The 8773-nt window shown below is 35.9% G+C and overlaps 1 non-coding gene across 1 annotated transcript; it reads left to right on the forward strand.

The window, feature by feature from the left end:
* Positions 1-6774: 6774 nt before the first annotated feature.
* Positions 6775-6881, forward strand: LOC111880225 (small nucleolar RNA R71). The gene has a single exon (XR_002846424.1). It is a non-coding gene; the product is annotated as a small nucleolar RNA R71 (small nucleolar RNA).
* Positions 6882-8773: the final 1892 nt, after the last annotated feature.

Genomic DNA, 8773 nt, shown 5'->3' on the forward strand with positions numbered 1-8773 from the left:
TCTGACCATCGGTTTGCGGATGGTAAGCTGTACTCAAACACAACTTGATACCCAATTCCTCTTGTAGACTCCTCCAAAACCTTGAGGTAAAACGACTATCACGATCGGACACAATCGTTAACGGAACACCATGAAGCCTCACAATTTCCTTCACATAAGAATTCGCAAGTTTATCCATAGACCACTTCTCTTTGGCTGCTATGAAATGCGCACTCTTAGTGAAGCGATCAACGACCACCCAAATCATGTCGTGACCGTTCCTTGTTCTAGGCAGTTTAGTCACAAAATCCATGGTGATGTCTTCCCATTTACCCATGGGTACGGGTAAAGGTTCTAAACTCCCATACGGTTTCTGATGTTGTGCCTTAACCCTAGCACAAGTTACACACTCGGCCACATACTTAGCAACATCGAGCTTCATCGTCGGCCACCAATAATAGGGTTTTAGATCCCTATACATTTTCGTACTGCCAGGATGAATCGAGTACATGGTCTTGTGAGCTTCTTCCATCAGAAGATCTCTTATTCCACCCGTCTTAGGTACCCAAATTCTATCTTGAAATACCTTCAACCCTTGGTTGTTTGTACCGAACACTAACGTTTTGCCTAAACGTTCTTCCTTTCGGTCATTTTTCTCTAAAGCTTCCTCTTGAGCTTTCTTTATACTTTCCACAATTGTCGATACAACTTCAATTCTCAATGCTCTTGGCCTTTTCTTTTCAAGGTTTACCTTCCGACTGAGAGCATCGGTAAGGTTGAAGTCATCTCGACGATGTCTGAAGCTCCAAAACAAGTGCTGAAACATCCATCCGATTAAACAAGAAAATGGTTAAACCTGACTATAGATGGGTACCAAAAGTTTCAACTCCCAAATCACCTAAAATGCTAACATCTCTTCATTTTTTGTGTTTGATAAACAAGATATGACTTGAGAACACGTATCATGCGTAGATGCCAAAGGTCAACCTAGTTTCAAAATGGATTGGATTCCTAAAACTAACTAATCCCGCACTCTGTGTCGGAGCAGCTATGGAGGAATATCATCAGATTTCGGTTTGTTGATAGTGGTTGTTCCAAGCGCAAGATAGGAGACATCTCTCATCTCCATGACATTCAGAATTTTAGTGAAGAGCATGTGTCCTTTGTGGGAAAAGGAGGAAAGAAAAGATCACACAAATGGGGACCGTATTTAACGGCATGATGAATTTTGAATAGCTTAACTTCGTTCCGGAATTGTAACACAGCTGAGGCTGAATACGTTGCTGCATCTGCTTGCTGTTTTCAGGTCATCTGGATGCAATATCAACTGCGAGATTATGGTTGAATTTTGTTGACACTCCTATCTTCTGTGATAATGATGCTAATATTCAAATTGTTAAAAATCTAGTTCAACACTCTAAAACCAAGCACATAGATATTTAAGTTCATTTTATACGAGAATGTTTTGAGCACAAACTTCTTCATTTGGAACAAATCCACACCGATAATAATGTGGCCGATTTGTTTACAAAACCTTTTAGAAAAGCTCTTTTTAACGTGCTTGTCAGTTTTCTTAAAATGATTTGTTTTGAAGACTAACGTTTTTTGTTTTGTACATTTTGTATTTTTATTTTTGTTTTCGTTAAATTTGTTCATATTTTTTTCCCTCTATGCACAAATTTAGGGGGAGAATTAAAACCAAACAAAAATCATAAAATTCAAAAATCTAAAAAATATGTTCATTTCTGTTTTTATTTCTTTTTCAGAAAAATCAAAAATCCAAAAATATTGTACTGTTTTTTAGCATATTTTAGTTTTTTTTGTCTTAGTTATTTTTATTTTTTATTTATTTTTATCTAAAAAAATTCATTTGTCTTAAAATGGAAATTCATAAGAAGAAGAGACTCAAGGAGACTGTATCAGAATTTTCTGTGCAAGAAGAGATCTTGAAAGGAATTGACGGAATTACACTTCACACTACTTTCACAAGGAATTGAAGGCATGAAACCGTACAAATTGTCGGTTAGGCAGTTTCTCTTTAAAGAACTGTCATATTCAAGGAATTGAAAGCATGAAACTGTATAAACTGTCAGTTAGGCAGTATCTTTCTAAGAACTATCATATTTAAGGAATTGAAAGTTTGAAACTGTACAGATTGTCAAAATTGGTCTTGTCAGTTATCTTTACCTAATAACTGTCACGACACCAGGGCGATTCACCTAACCGGAGTCTGAGAAATAGATATCGTTGAACATCCCACCCAAGGTCTTGACATTCTTTTTGTCATGCAAAACTGCGGAGACTCAAATGTATTCTCGGATACGTTCTCCGCAGGTAAGGAATTAACGGTTATTGAAAGTCAAGATCAAAGAGAAGATTGAAAAGAAAGAAAGCTATAAACCAAAGGGGAGATTGTTAGGACATGATTTGTGGTTTATACTTTACTTTACATAGCTTTTAGAGTTCCCGGTCTAGGACCGAAAACACCATGAATTCGATGGTGTTTGGACTGAAATCAGCATGTGACTTCGGTGGGCTTAATGATGCTTTCGGTTGGGTTTTGGCTTGGGCCATTGTAATTAGGTCTAGGTATATATATAGTATTATTTAAGCCGTGTTTAAGGTTGGTAATTATTATTAGCGGATCTCAAGTTTAGAGAGAGGCATAGAGAACCGAGAGATGTAGAGATCTTATGAATTAGACTAATGATCAATATAGTGTCCATTGAAGATTCAATATTGTGTTCTTAATTCGTTATAACTATTTTGCGTTAATCATTAGATTGGGATTCCACATCAACTCTAGTGACTTCGATTGATACATTAGATCGGGTTTTACATGAGTATTTGTTGTGGATATGTTGGTTTAATTTTCTTTCTTGTTTCTATGTTATGATGTTGAATGTAACATCCCAAAAGTCAACCCTATTTTTTTTAAATCAGAGTGAAGGTTTTACCAAAAGGTTTTATTCATAATTATTAATAATTCTATAAAATCCGAAAAACACTAAGAAAATTTTTGTTTTTAAAACACTCAAATCATTCATTCATTACTTTTTCAACGATAGTCATAGTATCAAAAGAGTATCAGAATAGCATTAGAGTAATGATAAAATCATAAGTGAAAAATCTCTAGTGGATGTGATGCAATAATGTGGGACCCTTCCCCTTAGAACTGGAACTACCTGAAACATTTGAAACATAAACTGTAAGCACAAAGCTTAGTAAGTTCCGCAAAATACCACATAACTATACATACATTTTCTAAGGGCTATCCTCATGTTCTTTCCCGGCTACCCCCATGGTCTTACATCCAAGTGTCATGGGCTATCCCCATGGTCTTACCCTAAAATGTCATGGGCTATCCCCATGGTCTTACATTCAAGTGTCATGGGTTACCCCTATGGTTTTTCCTTTCAATGTTGAGGGTCAAATCCCGGTCTTACATATAAGCATCATTGGCTACCTCCATGGTCTTTCATACAAATGTCATGGGCCACCCCCATAGTTTCCCATGCAAGTATCACAAAGACAACTAGCATCCTACATAGTATAAAGAGAAGACTTACCTCATACTTGCAGTCAATCGAATACAGTTCGAAAAGTCTAGAAACATGTGCTACAACCCACCTATCGAAACGCCCAAGGTCAAACCTTTAACCACACTCTAAAAAAAGCAATTTGATCAACAATCAACTAGGTCCAAAAAGTCAATGGTCAGTTGATCTTCATGCCTTGACCTTCCTAAGGTCACATCATGGCCATAGGATTCAGTCCCAATCAGGACTCAGTCACGGTCCAAATCAATCGCGTATAGAACCATTGCCATATTGTGGCAAACCTTCCACCACATCGTGGGAGAGTCCATCCAAAACATTTGCGAGTCCCTCTATTTCCCCACATTGTGATAGCCAATCTGTTACGTCGGGGGTTAAGCACATGTAAAGCTTAATGGATTTTGTCCTTAATCCATTAATACCTTAAACCATAATCTCCAGAAATCTATTAGGGACCCTAATGGTCCATAAAAATTGACGCGTGCAAATAGCTACACCAAATTTCACCTACTATTCTACTGGCTATTCGACCTAGGGTTGACACAGGGTAGTGTACCCTTTTGAAAATAGTATAACACAAAAGTTGAGTATCGATCTTAGGGAACAAAATTTAATTATTTAGCCTATTTACTATTAAATTAACCTAAAATTCTAAGCAAAACTAAAATAATTTTTATCTAATTTTGCAAGTTTAGACAAATTTAAATTCTCAACAACTAAACAATCAAATATTAAAAACACTTCTGTTAGTTTGAATCCACCTTCCCTCAATGGTTTGGCTAGTAATTATGACAATTCCAGTTGGTTACCAAATATTTTATTGTTAGCAATTCAAGTCTAAATATACTAATATTGAATTAATTCATGTAGAGTTATGCATGATCACACATAAATTATTAGATAGGATTGGAGCTATGTAAGATTGAGTTAACAAACACAATTATGGTCATAACATGAGTTCTCCTGCACAACCAAATTCAATACTATAATTACTTATCTAAGATTGGTTCGATCTTAGCTCTAATAAACTAATGTTCACTAAATTACTAGGTAATCAAATTCATGCGGATTAATGGTCACTAACTACACAGAATATGAATTTAAGCAATCTAGTATCAAATTAAGCATGCTAGGTATAAACAATCAAACACAAGACATTAACCAACTAGAAAGTCTAAATTAACACAACCAAACCAAGAGTTCCAGCTTCATCTAGCTAACAGAAGCAACTAGATTTAGCTACTCATAGAATCAATCAAACAAGTAAACTTCATAATAAACGACATAGTAATGTACCAAATTAAAAACTAAATATGATCTTCTTCTTCCTCCTTGGTTTCTGCCTTAATTTTCCTCTGAAAAACGTCTCTGGAAACACTTAATTCTCTCCAGCCAACTTCCCAAAATCGTGAGGATCAAGGATATATATATATATATATATATATATATATATATATATATATATATATATATATATATATATATATATGTATTTCCGAATTGACTCTCCTCACATCGTGAGATCGATAGTAATTCGTATCCAACACGACTTCTTACTTCTAGATGTTTATCTTCTAGAATCACCGTGCTCACGCCGTGAGAACGTTTTTAGCCGAAATCTTTATCTTTTAAGCTTTTAACCTCCAAAGTTCCAATCCTTATCGCTTTCAGTCCTTATTCTTTAAGATGACTTCTTTTGGCTGCAAAATGTAATTTAATCTTATAAGTACATTTTATCTATGCAAATAACCAAAATGTTAATCAAAATGTAAATATTGCCTAAAAGTATGTATAAATATGGCAATATCAAATACCCCACACTTATCTTTTGCTTGCCCTCAAGCAAAACTAATTATTTTTAAATTCAAACATTCATCACTAGCATCACAAAAGACAATCCATTTTAAACTCATCCATTATACTTAGACCTCAATGCGCATATTTGTGTCTAAACCTAACAACCTCCCAATCCTAAATACTCACAATCCTTATGAACCTTCACCACTTATTTTATATGACACTCATTTCTGCAACCCTCCGAATCAATCCTCAGAAAAAATATAAAAAAATAAAAAATAAATTGCTCACTAAAAATTACCTTGGAATTCTTCTCTAGCTGTTGGCAAGTGTCAAGTAGATCTTGCAAGAATTTGGCATATTCAAGAACCTTAGATAATGAATCAATAAAAGGAGTATTTATTGGAATACACTTCACTTGTTGCATAAACTTCAAATGCTCCTGCTCCAGTCGATGAATATGACCTCATGATGGAAATGGAAGCGTGGACGATAAGCTTGAACATCACCATAATTTTTCTGATCAGACTCTGCTCACGTCGTGAGCCTTTGATGCTCACGACGTGAGTTTGATGTTTCAGCAACTCTATTTTCTTCTAGTCGTGACTTCTTCGAGCTTGGTCCGGTCTGAGATGGGTCGACTTCTAGTGCTTGAAGGAACTCAGAGATGGTATCCTCTTCAGTTTCTATTACCATTACATGTGATTGAGGTTTTGTCTTGGAAATCTTTGGAGATAATTTTTCTTTTACAAAAGTAGTTAGGTGACCTAGTTGGAGTTCAATATTTTGGATCGATGCTTGGTTATTTCTTAGCAAAGCTTGTTGGTCCTTCATAATATTTTGATGTTCCCTTATCACTGCATCAGTCTCATCGTGTCTTTTCTCGGAAGCCTCCATAGATCTATGTAGCATAGACTCAAGATCAACTTTCTTTTTAGGAGGTGGTTGTTCTTTTTGGTATAAGACTCAGCCAGTCTGCCTATATTTTTCTTCTTTCAGCTTCTTATATTCGTCATAAGGTAACCACTCCTTCTTTGGTTTCCTCCAATTTTCATCATACTTATCTCCACTCGAGTAGCAAACTTGCACCTTTTTATTTCTATTTTCATCAAAGTGGCAATCTGTTGTTAAGTGTGGACCATTACATCTTTCACAACCAACTCTAATCGCATGAATTGACTGGTCCATCTTGGTTATTCTTTGGTCCAGAGTATTTAGCATGGCTAGTACAATATCCATGTCTTCAAAATTTCCTCCCCCAATTCCTTTAACTCCATCATGTCTTGGATTGTGGTACTAACGAGAATGCTTTGAGAACTCTTCAATTAACTCCTTGATTTCAGCCAGAATTTTCTTCGTAAGTGGTCTTTAAGAATCAAGGGTTTGCCTTGTCATGGCATTCAGCCCGTCATAAAAGATAGACACTTCTTGTTGTATGTTAAGGTCATCTTTAAGGTAGTTTCTTAGTAACCCTTTATACCGCTCCCATGCCTCATAAAGTGACTCACCCGAATATTGCTTAAAGTTGGCTATTGCCTTCTTGAGTTTAGATATCTTTGATGGTGGGCATAATTGTTCTAGAAATTTCTATCGCATTTGTGCCCAAGTAGTAATTGCACTGGGTGGTAGTGCCTTCAACCAATCTTTGGCAGCTCCCTTAAAAGTAACGGGAAGCATCGTTAACAAAACTGAATCTCTAGGAACATTCGGGACATTGAAATAGTCTGCAATATCATTGACCTGATCTAGGTGCTTGTAAGCATCCTCATGATCCTTCCCAGAAAATGGTACATCCTTAAGTGCAGTAAGAATGTGTCCTTTCAACTCGAATGTTGCAGCAGCGGGAATTGCAGGTTGTATTAAACCGGGATCGGTGTCCTCTCGGATTCTCTTCTTGTATGCTCCCATGGACATATTCGCACTGTTTTCCATCTCGTTTTCTGGATCGTCTTCGGGTTCACTCTTTTCTAGTTCAAATTCGGGTTCGGTCTCGTATTCAGATTCTTGTGGATTAGGATTTTGTTCAAAGCTTCCAAACTTGCTTTCGTCCTTCTTTTGATTGCTCTACACTCCCACGTTCTTCCCTTTCTTCTTTCCAAAAACTAATTTAAGGTCTTTGAAAGGCGACTTCTTTGGTGGTTGATTTTTTTTTCTACATCTTTATCCGTATTTTTGTGAAGGGCCGACTCTGGATCTTCAAGCGGTTGTACCAAAGGTGTGTTGGATCCTCGGGTCATGAACTACTGCTAGATAAACAAAAATAAAAACATAAAAACGAACAAAAACTGCCTAAAAATGCCTACTGATTGCTTACCACGACGTGGTAAGGGCACCACCTTGTGTTGTCGCAACTAATCTAAACAGAAACGAAAAACGAGAAAAGAAAAAAAAAACAAAATGATTGACCTCACATCGTGAGCTTAAGGCTCACGTCGTGAGTTTAGTACTTAAATAAAAAACTAATGCAAAAATTTAACTTTTTGCAAGTTTTAACCCACAAAAGGGATCGATTAACCTAAAGCAAATAAATTTAACAATCAAATAAGCCGTTCCCCGGCAACGGCGACAAAAACTTTGGTGCGTGCAAATAGCTACACCCAGTTTTACTAGGGCTGTCAAATCGGACAGTCGTGTCGTGTTTTTGTCTGGCACGACACGACACGACAAGGTTTTGTATAACACGAACACGACACGACACGATGTTGTGTTGTTTTCATTAACATGAAAACGAACCAATTAAAACACGACAACACGACACGACACGACAAAGATAATATTCCATAACTATTAGTGTATTTCGTTCATACCTAATGATATATAACACGACAAAAACGACAAACACGAAAAACATGACAACCACATGCTTAATCGTGTCAATTTCATGTCGATTTATGAACACGAAAACGAAACAAACACGAATTAGAATTTTGATTTCGTTTCGTGTATTTTTTTCGTGTCGTGTCATAAATTAACACCCCTAAGTTTTACCTAATATTCTACTAGCTATTCGACACAGGGCAGTGTACCCTTTCGCAAATAGTATAACACAAAAGTCTGGTATCGATCTTAGGGAACATGATTAATTATTTAACATATTATTAATATTAAATTAACCTAAAATTCTAAGCAAAAGTAAAATGTTTTTTTTTATCTAATTTTGCAAGTTTAGACAAACATAAATTCTAAACAACTATCCAATCAAATATTAAAAATACTTATGTTAGTTTGAATCCATCTTCCTCAACGGTTTAGCTAGTAATCATGACAATTCCAGTTGGTTACCAAATATTTTATTATTAGCAATTCAAGTCCAAATATACTAATATTGAATTAATTCATGTAGAGCTATGCATGATCACACATAATTTATTAGATAGGATTGGAGCTACATAAGATTGAGTTAACAAACACAATTATGGTCATAATATGAGTTCTCCAGC

Source organism: Lactuca sativa, chromosome 8 (assembly GCF_002870075.4).
Source record: "Lactuca sativa cultivar Salinas chromosome 8, Lsat_Salinas_v11, whole genome shotgun sequence".
NCBI lineage: Eukaryota > Viridiplantae > Streptophyta > Magnoliopsida > Asterales > Asteraceae > Lactuca > Lactuca sativa.